Raw genomic sequence first — 17,360 nt, 5'->3', positions numbered from 1 at the left:
AATGGGCTTGTGCACCCACTTTGTGCGCCCCGGGGCACTATGATTTTACAGAAGGGGCAGCAAATCCATGTGCAGTCCCATTTGTAATACAGTTAGCGCTGGCGCACATGCAGTACCAGGACTGTCTCAAGAGGGAGTGCCATCATTTGCTTGGGTGCATAGCCCCATGCAAATGAGGGAACCGATTTGCCTCTGAGCCTGTGCCATATTCTGGATTTGAGCACAAAGGCAAAGAAGCTGTCAGGAGACGCATCGAAAGTGCAACATAAAAATTTGGCACACTGCCAGTTCTCCCCCGGATGGCAGCCAGCTGGGGAGGGAAAGAGGGTCCTAAGGACTCTACAAACATCCCCTTGCAGGCGGGTGCAGTCTGTCAATGCACCTGCCTGCAAAGGGACCGCTTGTCCCTCATTAAAGTGCAGGTAAGTTTGCTGACTGAACGTAAAACATGGAGCGCCTTTAAAGCAGCCGAGCTATATTTCACTAGAATGGGCTTCCCCCGGGCAGCACAAGTTTGCGTCTATCCTGAGGGCAGCACATTCACTGTAATAGGGCGCACTTTCCCTATTTGTACACGGCGCACCCATTTAAAGGTGTACTATGGCGCAAACAGGAAAAGTGCACCCTATTTATAATAAGGGCCCAGGAGAGCATGAAGGCAAAAGTTGCCATGTTCTTGAACTGGGGGGAGATTGAGCATTCTGATAGCCCATGGGCAAGCACAATATAGTTTCTGCCCAGGAAATGATCCAGATGCTAGTGCTTTTGTGTTTACTACTAAGTTCGAAGTGAAATACCGAAGACTGGTGCAATCTGATCTCCAGAACTCATATGCTAGTGAACCTGCTGGGTCTTGCTCACTAACTGAACTCTTCTGATGTGATCAGAGGCTACTTGCAGATTAGTTGGGAAACATCCTTTACAACGCAACTTTTACCACGCAGTGCCTTTACGACGCAACTTTTACAACGCAAACCATTACAACGCATTGCGCTGGGGGGCGCTCTAGGATAGGGAATAGGTTTAATTTACTGTCCAACACCTTCCCTACTATCCACGGGGACTGGAGTTGGAATAGTAAATTAAACTATTCACTATCCAGCGCCCCAAAGCACTATGCATTGTAATGGTATGCGTTGTAAAAACCGCGTTGTAAAAGCCTGCGATGTAAAAGCATGCGTTGTAATGTCATACATCCAGATTAGTTTAGTGGCTAGTGCCAAGGAGGGAACTGCAATTTTAATGCTAGATGGGGTTATATCATTTCAGGGTACTGCCGTTTTAACTTATGAATGCTGCTGCCACTTTTCAACATTTTGTGAACCATGTTCTCTCAGGGCTAGAGGAGTTCTCCATAGTGAACCTTGATGATATTGCTGTCTTTAGTAATTCATTGGATGACCCCCTCAGGCACCTAGAATATGTGCTGATCAGAATACAGGATGTGAAGCTGACGACTAAACCAACCAAGTGCCTGGTGTGACAGTCCTTTGTATTCAACATTGCCCTAGGTCATGGCACAATTTAGTTATGCTAGTGTAATTTCATGTAATTTCGATAAATTTGGTTTGCTCATGTTTTGCCAAATTCCTGGTATTACACTATTATGCCATGTTACACAATTATATGCCATTTGTCTAACAAATTTAGGGACACAAGAACAATGCGACCAACCAGAATGCAAGCGGCAGGTGTCTGTGATGATTGTGGGTTTTGTGCTCTTTTCTTAGTGAAATTCAAAATGAACGCGAGGATGCTGTCTTTTGCATTTCCCATAATTTCAAATCTTTTTCACAAAATTGTGCATTTTTAGGTGAAATCAAATTATACACATTTCATAAACCTTATCTTAGAAATCAGTTAGGTATTGGAATGATCTGCTGCCAAGATCCAGTTTATGTTGAAGTGGGAACCGGCCACCATCCAGATCCAAGTGGAGCCTTTTTAGACTCACTGGTTACTACAGAAATGTTGTGCCCAAATGTGGGACGATAGTTGTGCCGTTGATTGTGCTGACATCCATTAAAGAGTCCAAGAATGTGATGTGGACTGCAGAATGTCTGAAAGCTTTAGAGGACCTGGAGAGAGCATTATTCAACATACCTGTACATAAGGCATTTGATTGTAGATAGTTCTTTAGAACCAACTTCACCAACTGGATAAATTTAGGAAGCTGGCTCTGTATATGATAATACCACTAGGTGATAATACCATGCACAGAGTCCAGCAGTTTCACAAAAGTGTACAGGGCTCAATGTAAACCCCAAAGTTCTCTATTAGTGGTAGTATTGGTGATCAGCCTTAGGCCTAAAAAAGAGAGTGTAAGACATTATTGCACAACAGTGATCAACAATGGACACACACCTCAAGATCCAGACCAGTTTTTAGAAAAATACACTTTGTTTGTACGTTATTTTAAGTCTAAGGTCGTCACAATAAAGGTAAGTATGTTTCAATTACAAATGCTGTTCAGATTCAGAAGTTGACAATGCAATTTCAGAGAAGCTCAATATTATCCTGGGGAAGAAAATAATTATGCAGTGTAACAAGCAAGTATGACACTTACAATTCCAGTCCAGTCTTCGGTTATCTCGGACCAACACTGAGTGCAGTGCATGGGGTCTGTGGGCACCTAGAAGGTGCAGGATTCAGTATCTACGCCAAGGCAGTCAATACCGGCAATTATATTTACCCTTGCAGTCAACTGAGAGCGAGGAAGTTGGAAGGGGTTCAGCAGACAGCCAACACAGCTACCATCTCTGGCAGCAGGCTGCTGTAAATCGGATGGAGGAGTTCTGTCATCGTCAGAATGTCAAGAAGGGGACGTGGTTGGCAAGGCAATGAAGGAGGTGCCGCATGAGGCAGACTGGTCCACTTCCAGGAAGGAACGGGCTCTAGGGCAAGGAGCTGGGAACAGCTCGGGTCGTTGGGCTGAGAGGTCATGGACATTGTCCGACTGATATGCTTTATTCTGGCAGGGCAGAGTCGTGTCAACACAAGTGCCGGTCTTGTACCACTGCGGTTGTAGAGTTCTTTTTAAAGCAGTGAGTCACCAAGTGTCCGTCCGCACTGCTGTAGTTCTTGTACCGGCAGACTCCGGGTACCAGAGTCTCTAGTCTGTAGGGAGGTTCTTGCCACGTTGGTGAAGGTTGAAAGGTCTCTGGGGTTCCTTGGAGGCCTTGCAGGGTTTCTGTGCGATGAGATGGGCTGGAGACGGCTTGGTCTGGATTTCAGTATGAGCATTGCCCTCTCGATATGAATGAGCCATTCTCAATGAGCCAAAAAACTTGATTTAGCCACACTAAGGGTCCAGGACCTGAGAGGCACGACTTGGGGGAGAGGAGCTTTCTGCAGCTGGGTCTAGGAGCTGGTTGGGGAGCCTTTCATGTCCCGGTGGCTCAGATCAGGAGGCCAGCAAACTAGCCCTTGGAGTCACTCTGGAGTCCTGGGTTAAAGAAGAAGTTGCAGGTTCAGTCCTTCCTCCACAGGCAAGATGTCAGCAGTAAGCATGGGCATAAAATCCGTTCCGTTCACGGAATTTGTGGATTTTCTGCAATTTCACAGTCCGCGAATCTCGCGAAATTGCAGAAAAATCTGCGAAATCGCGTGCGGGACGGATTTTCAAAAACTGAAGTACATGAAGCACTTACAGGGTTACAGCAGGTGCCCAAGTTGAAGCTAATTTCTTTGTAACCATTTACAAAATTGTTACAAAGAAATTAACTTCAACATGGGCACCTGCTGTAACCCTGTAAGTGCTTCCTGAGCGGCGCCTCCAGAGTTGTTGCCTACTTGCAACTATTCTCTGACCCTGCTCTCACCCTCGAAGCAGGGTCAGAGAATAGTTAAAAGTATGGCACAATGCTCCAGGCTGTCACAAAAATTAAACCACAACAGGAAGCACTTACAGATAAGGAAGCAGGTGCCGGACTTGAAGCTCAAATTCAGTAACACATTAACCAGCCCCAGGTTGAGGCTGGGCAGGTGTGCTTTCTCCCCATAATCTACAGTGGTGAACCAGAGGGTGCTGTGATGAACCAGAAGGTGCAGTTGTGAACCAGAGGGTGCTGTGATGAACCAGAGGGCGGCAGTGGTGAACCAGAGGGTGGCAGTGGTGAACCAGAGGGTGCTGTGATGAACCCGAGGGTGGCAGTGATGAACCAGAGGGTGGCAGTGATGAACCAGATGGTGACAGTGATGAACCAGAGAGTGGCAGTCATGAACCAGAGGGTGGCAGTGGTGAACCAGAGGGTGACAGTGATGAATCAGAGGGTGGCAGTGGTGAACCAGAGGGTGGCAGGGATGAGCAAGAGGGTGGCAGTGATGAACCAGAGGGTGGCAGTGGTGAACCAGAGGGTGGCAGTGATGAACCAGGTGGTGTCAGGGGTGAACCAGAGGGTGGCAGTGGTGAACCAGAGGGTGCTGTGGTGAACCACAGGGTGGCAGTGGTGAACCAGAGGGTGGTAGTGGTGAACCAGAGGGTGGCAGTGATGAACCAGAGGGTGACAGTGATGAACCAGAGGGTGGCAGTGATGAACCAGAGGGTGGCAGTGATGAACCAGAGGGTGGCAGTGGTGAACCTGAGGGTGGCAGTGGTGAACCAGAGGGTGCTGTGATGAACCAGAGGTTGGTAGTGATGAACCAGAGAGTGCTGTGATGAACCAGAGGGTGGCAGTGATGAACCAGAGGATGACAGTGATGATCCAGAGGGTGGCAGTGGCGAACCAGAGGGCGGCAATGGTGAACCAGAGGGTGGCAGTGATGATCCAGAGGGTGGCAGCGGCGATCCAGAGGGTGGCAGTGATGAACCAGAGGGCGGCAGTGATGAACCAGAGGGTGGCAGTGGTGAACCAGAGGGTGGCAGTGGTGAACCAGAGGGTGCTGTGATGAACCAGAGGGTGGCAGTGATGAACCAGAGGGTGACAGTGATGAACCAGAGGGTGGCAGTGGTGAACCAGAGGGTGGCAGTGGTGAACCAGAGGGTGGTAGTGGTGAACCAGAGGGTGGCAGTGGTGAACCAGAGGGTGCTGTGATGAACCAGAGGGTGGCAGTGATGAACCAGGGGGTGGCAGTGATGAACCAGGGGGTGACAGTGATGAACCAGAGGGTGGCAGTGATGAACCAGAGGGTGACAGTGATGAACCAGAGGGTGGCAGTGGTGAACCAGAGGGTGCTGTGATGAACCAGAGGGTGGCAGTGATGAACCAGAGGGTGACAGTGATGAACCAGAGGGTGGCAGTGGTGAACCAGAGGGTGGCAGTGATGAACCAGAGGGTGGCAGTGACGAACCAGAGGATGACAGTGACGAACCAGAGGGTGACAGTGGTTAACCAGAGGGTGGCAGTGGTGAATTGCCACCTTTTTGTTGTTGGTGTAGTTAGTGAATTACATAACTGTCCTATTAGACGGTCTGCGAATCCTGCAATACTGTACTACTATCCTCCTAGTTGACCAGATCAGATGCAATTGTTGTTAATTTGTTTCCCCGACATAATTTTAGATTGTGTTCAAAGAAATCAAATATTTCCAAAAAAACAATCATCCATGTTGTGTTTCTTTATTTCATGTTCACCAGCAACTCCCAGGGGCAAGGCGCTGGCGGCGACTGAGACTCCGGTGGAAGGTGGACAGGATCAGTCCCTTGCAGGCTCTTCTGCTGGCCCCAGTAAGTTGTTCTATTGTTATATTAATACTTATACTTCCCTAACTTTTACAGCTCCTATTCATTACAAACTGTTTCCTAATAATTCTATGTTTTACAAAATAGTCTTTGATCTTCTTCTAATGTAGACTACTTTCTACATTCTTATCCTGCCTCTACCATCACTCTCTGTGCTACTACTATTTACAATTATGAGTCGGTCTGTGTAGGTAGCTAAGCTTGCCCAGTCGGCAAATGGTGTGAAACAAAACTCTGATCCAGCAATAACTCTAGGCACTGAGTGCAGTCCTCTGGGTTGCCCTTGCTGTCTATTCCAGTCTTCTTAATGTATGTGCTTTGACAATTTCCAACAACAAAATGTCATTGTTTACAACAAGTAAAAGGTAGCAGTTGTCTTTTTGATTTGAGAGGAGCACATCCCATACCGCTAGTGTTTTAGGGACTATTCTGCACGCAAAGAAGTATGGACAAGAGAAATAGGACATTGTTGATGATAGGTGCAGTTTGAATTTCGACATAGCTCAGTCCGAACAGAAGTTGAACCCCCAATCACCTGACCGACTATCTAGTGTGTCTGACCAGTGATTTTATGACCCAGAAGAACAGAAGAAGACTACCGCCGAGTCCCGGCCTATCTGAGTCACTGAAGCATGTCTGCCAAGTGCAGTAGTTCAAACCCTTCCGCTCACTCACTCGTGAACAAAAACCACACAGTGTTTGTTAGTTTTAAAGTTTTATTTTTAATTAAGAAATTAAAACATTATTTCTTAATTTTTAATAGCGTAGTATTCGGAGCGAGCAATGGTGATGGATGAAGATGACGTTAAAGTTTAAACAACATTCCCATGAATGAAATTAGTATGACTCAAACTTAATAATAGTTAACAGACACATGAAATTATTAGAATAACTGTGCGGGAGCCCCCACCTTCTTTAAAGTACATAAAGTACTGCTGGTGATGACTTACTAGTATTTGGTGAATCGTCTGGCAGAAGGGCAATGGAATCTTCTTTCTGTATTGAGAAAAATGGTGCACGTTAAGCAAGCATTCATGAGTTGTCATAAGAAGCATTGTAGCATTTGGAATAAGCATATAAAAGGTTAACACTTCCTCCCCAAAACCGTTATTTTTTTCAATCCCAGTAATAAAAAATGTGTTATGTAACATTTTCTTCCATTACGAGACAAAATAGGGGGTTGTGTATGGCATCTGAAAATATGACATGTTTTTCCTAGACGTCGCAACATCTGATGCGGCACAGATGACCACCAGTGCCGGGGCCAGCAGTGCGGACGGGTCCACTCTGGATGCGGCGGCGCCAACAGGAGCAGCTGGGGGGGAAGACTCAGCGACGGCGGACGGTGGTAAGTTATTATACTCCTTACTCATTGAAATGTTTTTGAGTAGGCTTGCAAAGGAGTGTATGATGTACGGTACAGTATTACACAGTACACTAGTATAAGTAGACTGTACTGTTAAGAACAGTTACTAATTAAGAACTACTTTTTGGGCTATCACGGAGAAGACAGTCAACCTTGACTTGTAATAGCATTAGCGGCGGTACTTCTCGGGTAACCAAGGGCCCCCTCTATTTCACTTCAACTCAGCTGGCACATTTTTATTGTGAAGCCAAGTCATATCAGATGTACTTTAGGGATGTGAAGAACGAAAAGTTAAAGAAGGGTGAAACGAAGGACGAGCGAATCTTAATATTTATGACTGTGAAGAATGGTTTTGTTGAATGCAATTCAAGATAAGAAGACGGCGGTTTCCAAAATATAATGAAACGGGTGTTAGTTGGTTGTTGACAAAAAGAAATTTTGGTACATTTGAGACATTAAGAAGAATAATAGACGTACTTTGGAAGCCTGGATGTTATCTTCTTTATCCTCATCGATAGCAGAGGTGTATGATGTAGTAGAGCAGACGCTGAGTGGATGAAGTATGGCCAGTGGCAGTGCCACCCCTATAGAAAAGTAAGACATTCCTATCCCCACCTGCATGTACTGCTTAAAGTACTGCGAGTCTGCATCATCATGGCCTGTGTCTGTATTTCTTGGATGAAAGCTGAGTGAGCTGCCATTATGGCAGCTACCACAAGTTCAGGTACCAGTAATTTCTTTTGCAAAACAAGAGAAAAAAAGTTTAAAAAAAGGCCTTTTTTTAGTACTCTCTGACTATGTATGTAGTAGTGAGTCCACCCATAGTGCTGCTAGTGGAATTCCTGAAACTCCCAGTAATGTCACAGGCTTACAAAGACAGCGGAAAGATACATGCCAAAATGTTATACTGTGTGTGCTACTTGCTGGTGTTACTGAGTGTCAACTTTCCGTTGAATTATTTTGACTTTATGTTAAAGACTATTGGCTACAGTATTTTTCTTTCTTTCTTCATAGATGCTACTCCAAAAAAGCTCAACCGCAAGGAGATGGCTGTCCGGGCCAGGGCTCGTAAGCTGGAGGCTATTTGTGCCGAGTATCGGCGGTCGTGGGCTCGGAAGCATGAGGAGACATCAACCAGTACATCCTCCTCCACTGCCCCCGGGTCCACCAGCCAGAAGCCTCCAGCCAAACGGAGCCGTGGCCCGACAGCCTCCCGCCGCCGCCGCACAGCAGCAACAAAATCAGTGCCCCCCCCCCCCAGATCCTGGATGGTTCGTGTGCGTCGGCTATGTACAAGAGTGGAAGAGTGGACTACCTGGAGCGGTTGGGCGAAAAACATCAGCGCCAGCTCCGGAACCACCGCAAAGAGCTGCAGGACGTGCAGCACCAGCTGTCCCAACTACGCCACCGGAGGAAGTGACTGTCCCTTGCCCCTTTTTTAACCCCTTCCAGGCTGATGACGAGCTCAGCTCGTCATGAGCGTAACCTGCCGTGCGCTCATGACGAGCTGAGCTCGTCATGTAACACGGTATTTTTAAAATTACCACGCACAGCGGGAAAAGCCGCCACAGCGATGCGGTTAAAGACTGTTGGGGGGTGGGAATTGGGTGTTTGGGAAAGGGGACTTTTGGACATTGGTTGGGTTAGGGAGGGTGGGTGAGTTGGGGTAATTTATTTTATTTTTGTGCTGACAACAACATGAATATATATTTCTTAATAATTATTTTTCTTACTAAAACACACTATACGCGTTCATATATTATTTTGTGTGGGGGTTGGCGGTGGTTACTGGACGTTTGTTTTCTTCAAACTTACCAGCATGAATGAAACATCTAGTACTGAAATGTACCAAAATGCAAGTAACCGAGTTAGTCAATTCAGTAGCCGTACTACTGTACTTTACTAGTAGTACTGTCAGTCTCTGCTCTCCTCCCAACTCTACTACCACTCCAATATGCTTATCTTACCTGTGATTTGTGTTTGAGAATCGGGGTAGCCCCAGGGCTGCATGCATTGCAAATGGTGATTAAGGTTGGTTGTTGACTTGAATCCTCGACGGATGCAATATCATTGTTGTGCTGGTAGCAGTAGTGGTACACTGGCAGTATCATCATATGAAGAAAAAGGAAATTAAACATTGAGTGGCCTGAGCGTAGCATTAGAAACAGTACAATAGATAGTACGGTAGAGAACACTGCCCTAAATTGTAGCCTAAGCAGTGCTAAATTAATGTAAATATAAGTAGTAGTTGCCTGGAGTTTGACTGCTATAAGAAATTAAGGCAAAGGACATGTCATCAATGTAACGTAAGCATTAAGCATTTGATTGTTCACGTCGTGTAGGAGGAGGATGTTCTAATCAATCCACGATGAAGCACATGAACTTCTGATTGTAATGATTTTGGTTGCTTTGACCTTATCCTCCCCAGCAAGTGTGTGGAATTTATTGTTGTTGTTAGTCACACCACAAGGAAATACCACACAGCCCAGGGGAAGAGGGTTAGGGTTTGAAAATTGGATGGGAATGGGGTTTTTTGGAAAGTTTGGTAGAGAGGAAAAAAAACACAGCACGGACAGTCAAACAACAAATGAAGAGAAACAAATCTTTGGATTTGAAGATATTGATAAATCTTTACAGGGACATAAAGGAAGTGCACTACTGCATGCCAGAAGTTGTTTACTAAATGGATGGTTAGGTTACTGAAAAGGAGTACTACTACTTACTGCAACTTACTAGTAACTACGAAGAAACAAGTTGACAGTACAGGGCTGCAGTCATTATGCAATTTCACTTGTCTCTCTGCCCTCAGAGAGAATAAACACTTAGAACATTAAAATACTGTTAAACATAGAAAAGACGTATCAAATAGCTGGAGGGATGAATTTGAAGCAGAGATCAAACAAACGCACAGAGTCACACTCGTAGAAGTAAGTTCAAGTTCACAAGAATATCATTTAAAAGATAAGGAGAATGTTGGATACTGTAACTGTTTTTTGTAGTTGTCCCGTTGAATTTGTGAAGTTGATGCATCCAGCCATTCCGCTTATTCGCGGTACTCCTTCATTCCATCGGATGCTCCGTCGATCAATCTTGGTGACCAGACACCCTGTCCACTGCCTGCCTGATGCGGAATTGTGGATCGCTAATTGTAAGCCTGAGTAGTACATTGATGGCACAGGGTAAAAGCCTGCCTGTAATTGTTGATGGAAAAACACAACAGTAAGTGATACAGACACCTCGGAGGAAAAAAAATATAAGGTACGCTGTGTAGTGCAAAAACTACACTTTCAGAGATGACAATCCCCAAAATCTACAACACCCCACATTACACTCCCAAAAACGTGCAGAATACTGCTGCTACCTCGCAGAGGCCTAATTTCAAATTATGCCAAAACGCATTCAGAAAGTATGCCCAAAACCCCCCTTTCCCACCATGAATTTTCGTCAAACCACTTGCAATCAAAATTAGACATTCCCACGAGTGCTTAAGACCCCGGAACCCAGTTGCAAAAATCTAGAACACCCCCAAACGCATGCAATACTGCTAACCCTAACGAGCCCTAAGTTAAAAATAGTGCCAAAACGCTTTTCACCTCCGATTTTCTCCAAACCACTTTTATCCGGTATTAGACCTTACCAGCAATGGCCCCAGACCTGCAACCCGGGCGAAAACAAGTTTAACACCCCCAAACAGCCAAAAAGCAAAACCGCAAAAAGTGAACCGAATTATTTAGCCCTCAATCCCAAATCACTCCATGCACGCTCTGCAGCTAGGCCCTAACTCCCCTTTGCCACCATGGATTTTCTCCAAACCAATGGCAATCAAAAGTATCCATACCCAGCATTGCTCCAAGACTCCAAACCCCCCCCCACAAACACCAGTAACCCCTCCAAACAGCCCCCCGAAAATGCTAAAGTGAGCGAAATGTCTGAAAATGGAAAAACGTTTTCACCTCCGATTTTCTCCAAACCACTTTTATCCGGTATTAGACCTTCCCAGCAATGGCCCAGACCCGTCAACCCAGGCGAAAACAAGTTTAACACCCCCAAACAGCCAAAAAGCAAAACCGCAAAAAGTGAGACAGAATTATTTAGCCCTCAATCCCAAATCACTCCGTGCGCGCTCTGCAGCTAAGCCCTAACTCCCCTTTGCCACCATGGATTTTCTCCAAACCACTTGCAATCAAAAGTATCCATACCCAGTGTTGCTCCAAGATCCCAAAACCCCCTCACAAACACCAGTAACCCCCCAAACCACCCCCCAAAAACGCTAAAGTGAGCGAAATGTCTGAAAATGGAAAGCTTTTTCACCTCCGATTTTCTCCAAACCACTTTTATCCGTTATTAGACCTTCCCAGCAACGGCCCCAGACCCGTCAACCCGGGTGAAAACAAGTTTAACACCCTCAAACAGCCAAAAAGCAAAACCGCAAAAAGTGAAACTTAGAAAATTTCGGGCCTACCTGGAATGCAGTCCAAATGCGCTCTGCAGCTAGGCCCTAACTCTCCTTTTTCACCATGGATTTTCTGGAAAAATAATGCAATCAGAATTAGACTGTGCCAGCAGTGCTCCTAGACCCCAAACCCACCCCCAATAACCTAGAATCCCCCCAAATAGCACCCCAAAAACAGGCAAGTGAGCAAAAATGGAAAAACTTTTTCACCATGGATTTGGTCCAAAACACTTCATTCCGATATTAGACCTTTCGAGCTATGCCCCCAGATCCCTGCAGCCACACGCAAAAAAGCAGAACACCCCTAAACAGGCAAAAAGCAAAAATGCAAAAACTCATACTTTGAAAATGTTCAGCCAACCAGTCAACATCGGTCCAAACGCGCTCTGCAGCTAGGCACTAACTCCTCTTTCCCACCATTGATTTTCTTCAATTCACTTCCAATCAAAATTATGCTATCCCAGCAGTGTTCCCAGACCCCCACACCCTCCCCCACAAATCTAGAACACCCCCAAACAGCCTCCCAAAAACATGCAATACTGGTATATTCAAAACCTGGCAAATTGCGCTGTTCATAAAACATTGCTGTTTGCAGCACTTCCACTACTTCGATCCTCTTTAAACTTACCTGGACAGTAACTTGTTCTAGCGATTCACAAGAATCTCAGCAAGACAGAACAAAATCGAACCACTGCGCTCTTTGAAGAAGAAGAAGAAGAAGAAGGTCTATGACTAGTTTTCACTTAGTTTTCACCCAAACACACGCGCACGCAAAACACCCAAAAAGGCCAAAATTCTGCCAATTCTGGACCAAAGAACACCAAACCCCCCTAAAACATTGCCAACCTCATTATGAATGAGCCTGCATCGGGCCCCGAGCCCTAGAATCGGTGTGGACCATATAAACTTAAACCCAAAAACCCTAGTAAATCGCACTGAACCCTAAACACTAGATATGCTTTGTCTGTCTGTGTCAAAGAGCCTAGGTATGCTACATCAGGAGGATGCTTCACTCAGTGGTGCCTGCCTTGACCGTCCGCATGGCCCAGCCGCAAGTATGGGCCAAAAATCTGTTCCGCTAAGAATTTGCGATTATTCGGTAATTTCGCGAGATTTGCGAAATACCGAAAAACAGCAAATTTTGCAAACATAACGGATGTTTGCCCCAAGCTTGAGGCAGTGCCTTGCAGAGGGTCAAGGCAGGCACCACTGAGTGAAGCAACCTGATGTAGCATACGTAGGCTCTTTGTCAGACAGACAAAGCATATCTAATTGTATGCAGCAAGCCACATAGCCCCAATTTTACATGAACCGCTGTCTGGAGTGGACTCTGCCTGGCATAACAACAACAGTACACTGCCTCGCCCTCGACCAATACATACCACGAATAGACAGACATGTAGTCCTGCTGTAGTAGTTGTTGTAGACTAGTTTACCTGTTTACCACTCGCAAATTGGCCATAGTTCTTCCGTAAACCGACGCTGATGATCCATCCATCCCAATGAGTGACTGTAAAGAAAAAAGATATATTATTTAATCAATAATCATGGTATATTGGCAATTGAGTGTGCTCCAAGGACATTTTGCATATTTTGTGAAATGCAATATAGTGGCCCCTGAATTTGAAGTACAATTTTAATTAAACAAGGTAAAAAAAACAGAGTTGTTGACATGAGTTACAATTACTGTGTAAAAGATTAAATAATAACTAAGACAAGACATATGAATCATCATTTCATGCACAAAAAACAAACAGCAATTGGTTTCATCAAAGCCAGACAGCCATTGCTGTCCACTGCATGCCATCTTCTCAATTATTCATTACCTGTTCTACTTTTTGTCCGTATTTTCTTCTGAAAGTGAGGGCCCACAGGGCAGCCTCTCCTGTCAATATCAGAAGTAACTCTGTCAGCAATCAGCAAGCATGTAGTCAGTCAGTAATTTCAGTCCTACTTGAGGGGACTTGTCGTAATCCATCCATCTGCCTTGAGGGAAATGGATAGGGGGAGTCTGGAGGAGGACTATAAAGGAGCATGATTGAGTTGTGAACTTGTGAACCTCAGGAATGCAGACTGCGGCAACTTCAAATCAATAAGGAACATAAGATGAAGACAGTGCTGCTGATGGACTTGTTGTGATTAGGTGATTAGAGTTTTGTTGTGGTAAAAGTTGCAAAACAAAGAAAGACACACAGGAATAAAAGTGAATAAGGACAAAAAAAAGGAAGTCATTTTCAGGGCTCGGTGTCAGGGAAGAAGAGCTCGTCCTCAAACTCCATGAATTGAGACGGGAGTGGGTCAGGTAAAAGAGAAGAACTTCTATCACCTAAGTAGGTGTTCTCTTCTTCCTGCGTGCATTCACGTACTTTGTAATCTGGTGGTATCAAGTGCTGATTCATCTTGATCAGTGTTAACCTCTTCACATTTTTGGCCGAGAGGCGGGTCCTTTTTGAAGTTACAATGGCACCAGCAGCACTGAAAACACGTTCAGAAGACACGCTTGCGAGTGGGCAAGACAAATAATTTAGAGCTAGGTTGGTGATCAGTGGCCATAAATCCATTTTCCTGTACCAATACAGCAATGGGTTCGTATTAACAAAGACCTCTGTTGGGTCATCCAGATAGGCCTGCACCATCAACTCAAGGTTCTCCACGGTTGCTCCACTTTGCGTACCATCTGTGGCCTTCGCAGCACTGGAACAAGCAAACCCTTGATGAGTTAGCCAATCCGCTTCCGACAATATTATGGCTGGGCCTGGTGCAGGTGAGGATGATGATACGGTTGCTGCTGGTGTCGTTAACGGCTGTGAGGGAAAGTGACTCCCTTCGCCCACAGATTCAGAAGTGGAACTTGACTCTGGATGGCCTGCTGATTCAGTTGAATTTCTGACGGCTCCTTGAATTTTCTGCCAATTTTTTTTGTCGAACCGAGTGGCTGACACAGCTAGCCAATGTTTGTACTTTGAAACATCTGCTTCATCAAAAGGAATGAATGCTTTGCTGGACACTGCCTTTTTGTACTGTGGATCCAGAATAGTGTCACAAATGTAATGTTGTTCTGTATGTATGTTTTTAAGCCTTTCGTTGGCAAGTAGGCGGCTTAATAACCTCTCCGCCAACGGATATGCGTCTTGCTTTTCAACATCATCTCTGAACGTTGAAGACACCGCCTTCAGTTGGTGCTCTAGCATGACTAACAATGGGATAGCTTTGCCCAAAGAACAGTCCTCCCTGCTGACTTCACGCGTGAAGACCTCAAAAGGACGAAGCATGTCTGTCAGGCTTTTAACTAGCTTCCATTCCTCCAACTCTAGACTCATGTCTTTCATAGTAGAACCTAGTTGAAAGACATACTCATTGATTACCATGCACTGCTCAGACAGACGCTCAGGCATGTAAAAGGTTGAGTTCCAACGTGTTGCCACCTCCAGGATGAGTCCTTTGACTGGTACTTTACGTTCATGTTGAATGCTCCTCAGCTCCTTCCGGGCCGTAAAAGAATGGCTGAAATGTGTGCAGATTCTTTGGAGGGTGGTCAGTAACTTCCTGACTGTGTCTTCAGTTTTCAATAAATCTTGAACAACCAGGTTTATACAGTGCGCCAAACACGGCACTCTGAAATATTCACCTTGCTGCATGGCCTTAACTATATTACTGCCATTATCCGTGGAAACATAACCAACTATGCGATTTCTTGGGTGCAGCCATTCAGAGATCTTACTGTTAAACTCCTCCAAAAGGTTTTTTGCAGTATGAGTTTTCTCCATGGCAAACATGGCTAATGTTGCATGTTTCCGAGTAGCTTGAAAAACTGTCTCCAGGTCAACTGCACTTGACATATCTCTAACCCCGGCAAAAGACCCTGCAAAAGAGACCCAGTGTGCAGTGATGCACATGTAATCAAGGGCTTGGCAACAGGTCCACATGTCTGTTGTCAAGTAAATAGTGTGAACAGCACTCTTCTGCAAAGCTGCCCCAATCACCTCCAGCACATCTTGATGTAGTGCTGGAACTGCAACTAAGGCAAAATAGGACCGGCTAGGAACCTTCCATTTAGGGCAGACTGTTGCCACTAATTCTAGAAACCCCACCCCTTCCACGAAAGAAAAAGGGAGAAGGTCCAGCGCTAACATTTTAGCCAGCTTTGCGTTATACAGACGTACCGTTGGGAGGTTGCGTTCAAATGGCGCCTCCGACCCCAACATTACGCGAACGGTGGGCTGGATCATTATACGTGATGATGATGATGATCACGTCTTCAAACCAGTTAGGCCCAGTGATGTAGTTTTTCGCATTGGTGTCTCTGCCAGACTCTTAGTGTGCCTCATACATGTTGCAAGGGTAGAGGGTGTGGGCGCTACCACTGCAGTGCTGCTGCCAGGGGTACTGGGTGTACCAGAAAAAATGTCGCTCGATTCTTGACTTCCCCCCTGCACAATCAGCCCCTCGTCAGCATCAGATGCAATGTCAATTGATAGATTTGGATCAGTTCTACTTTGTTGGGCTTCCTCGATCTTACTTAGGTGCGTATACCACTGGATAGGGTAGTGTTTTTTGAGATGACCTCTCTGGCCTCCGGTACCATAGTTGGTACCAAGCTCACCCCGACTAACGGATACTTTACAAATCGAACAAATGACCATGTTTTCCGCCTTTGCGCTAACAGTAAAGAAGTCCCAAACTAGGGACCGGTGATGTCTGCTGGTGGTGGAGGTGCTACTTTGACTTTCAATGCCAGATGAAGTGGAGGATGGGCGTGGCTGAATTTGTTTCTGTTGTTCACTTACAGCACCACTACTTGAGGTCGAGCTGGATGGAGGTCCATGCCGGCCCTTCTGACTAAAAAAGATGGAAGCTGTAGGTCGTGTTGGCGTTGTACTTAACTGCGTTGGAGGTGGTACCAGTGCCATGCCGCCCATATCCCGCTCAGCAGCCATTCGGGATAGGGTCAAAATGTTTGTCTGCTGCATGCCCACTGGGGCTGGAGTGACGACTGAGATGACTGGGTCGTCGACAGACTGTTGTTCATCAGCTTGCAGAAGACACCACTTTTTCTCCGTCGTCATCAACCATAAGTCGAAGCCTTGCGGGAGCCTTCCTTTTAGGCTTAGCTACCTTTGTCGGCTCATGGCGTGACTCACTCTCAGACTGCATTGCTGGGTTTCAATCACGATCAAGGTCATCAGAATGAAGGGGGCTTGAAGAAGAATTTGTAGTAGTAGGAGTAGCCCTCCTTGACCTTTTCTTGCTGGGGATCTGGAGGACAATGGATCATCATCAGGAGGAGTGGCTTCCTCGGATGATACCTCCTCTTGAATATCAATTTCCTGATGTGCCCCTACTTCTGGAGGAACAAGCGTTGTAGGCAGTTGTGCCGCTCCATGAACCTCTAGTTGCACCTCTCCATGCACCTGACCATGCGCCTCTCCTTGCGCCTCTACTTGCGCCTCTCCTTGCGCCTCTACTTGCGCTTCGCCTTGCGGCTCTACTTGCACCTCTCCTTGCTCATGTACTTGCGCTTGTACTAGTTGCACCTGTGGTTGTCGTTGCGGCTGTGGTTGTTGAACACTCGTCAGCTGAGTTACACCCGGCGTTGATTGGATGGTACTTTCTTGTGATGAGCCAAGATCACTGGTCGATGGTGATTGAACAACCAAAGTGGCTGCCGCAGCAGCACTCATTGTCTTGGACCTAACTTGGTGTGGTGGCACTGAGCCCAATGAAGCGGAGTTACTGCTTCCAGCTTGGTCCCCGGCGGACACCGCTGCTGCTGCAGGCGTAGGTTTTTTTTCTCCCAAAAAAGTTGTCGTTGGGCACACCAGTCTCCTTGGTAGGTGGTGCCACTTGCTTCTTCTGCTCCT

This window comes from Lissotriton helveticus, chromosome 7 (genome assembly GCF_964261635.1).
Source record: "Lissotriton helveticus chromosome 7, aLisHel1.1, whole genome shotgun sequence".
NCBI lineage: Eukaryota > Metazoa > Chordata > Amphibia > Caudata > Salamandridae > Lissotriton > Lissotriton helveticus.
The sequence above is the reverse complement of the archived record's forward strand: the minus strand, read 5'-3'. Positions refer to the sequence as shown.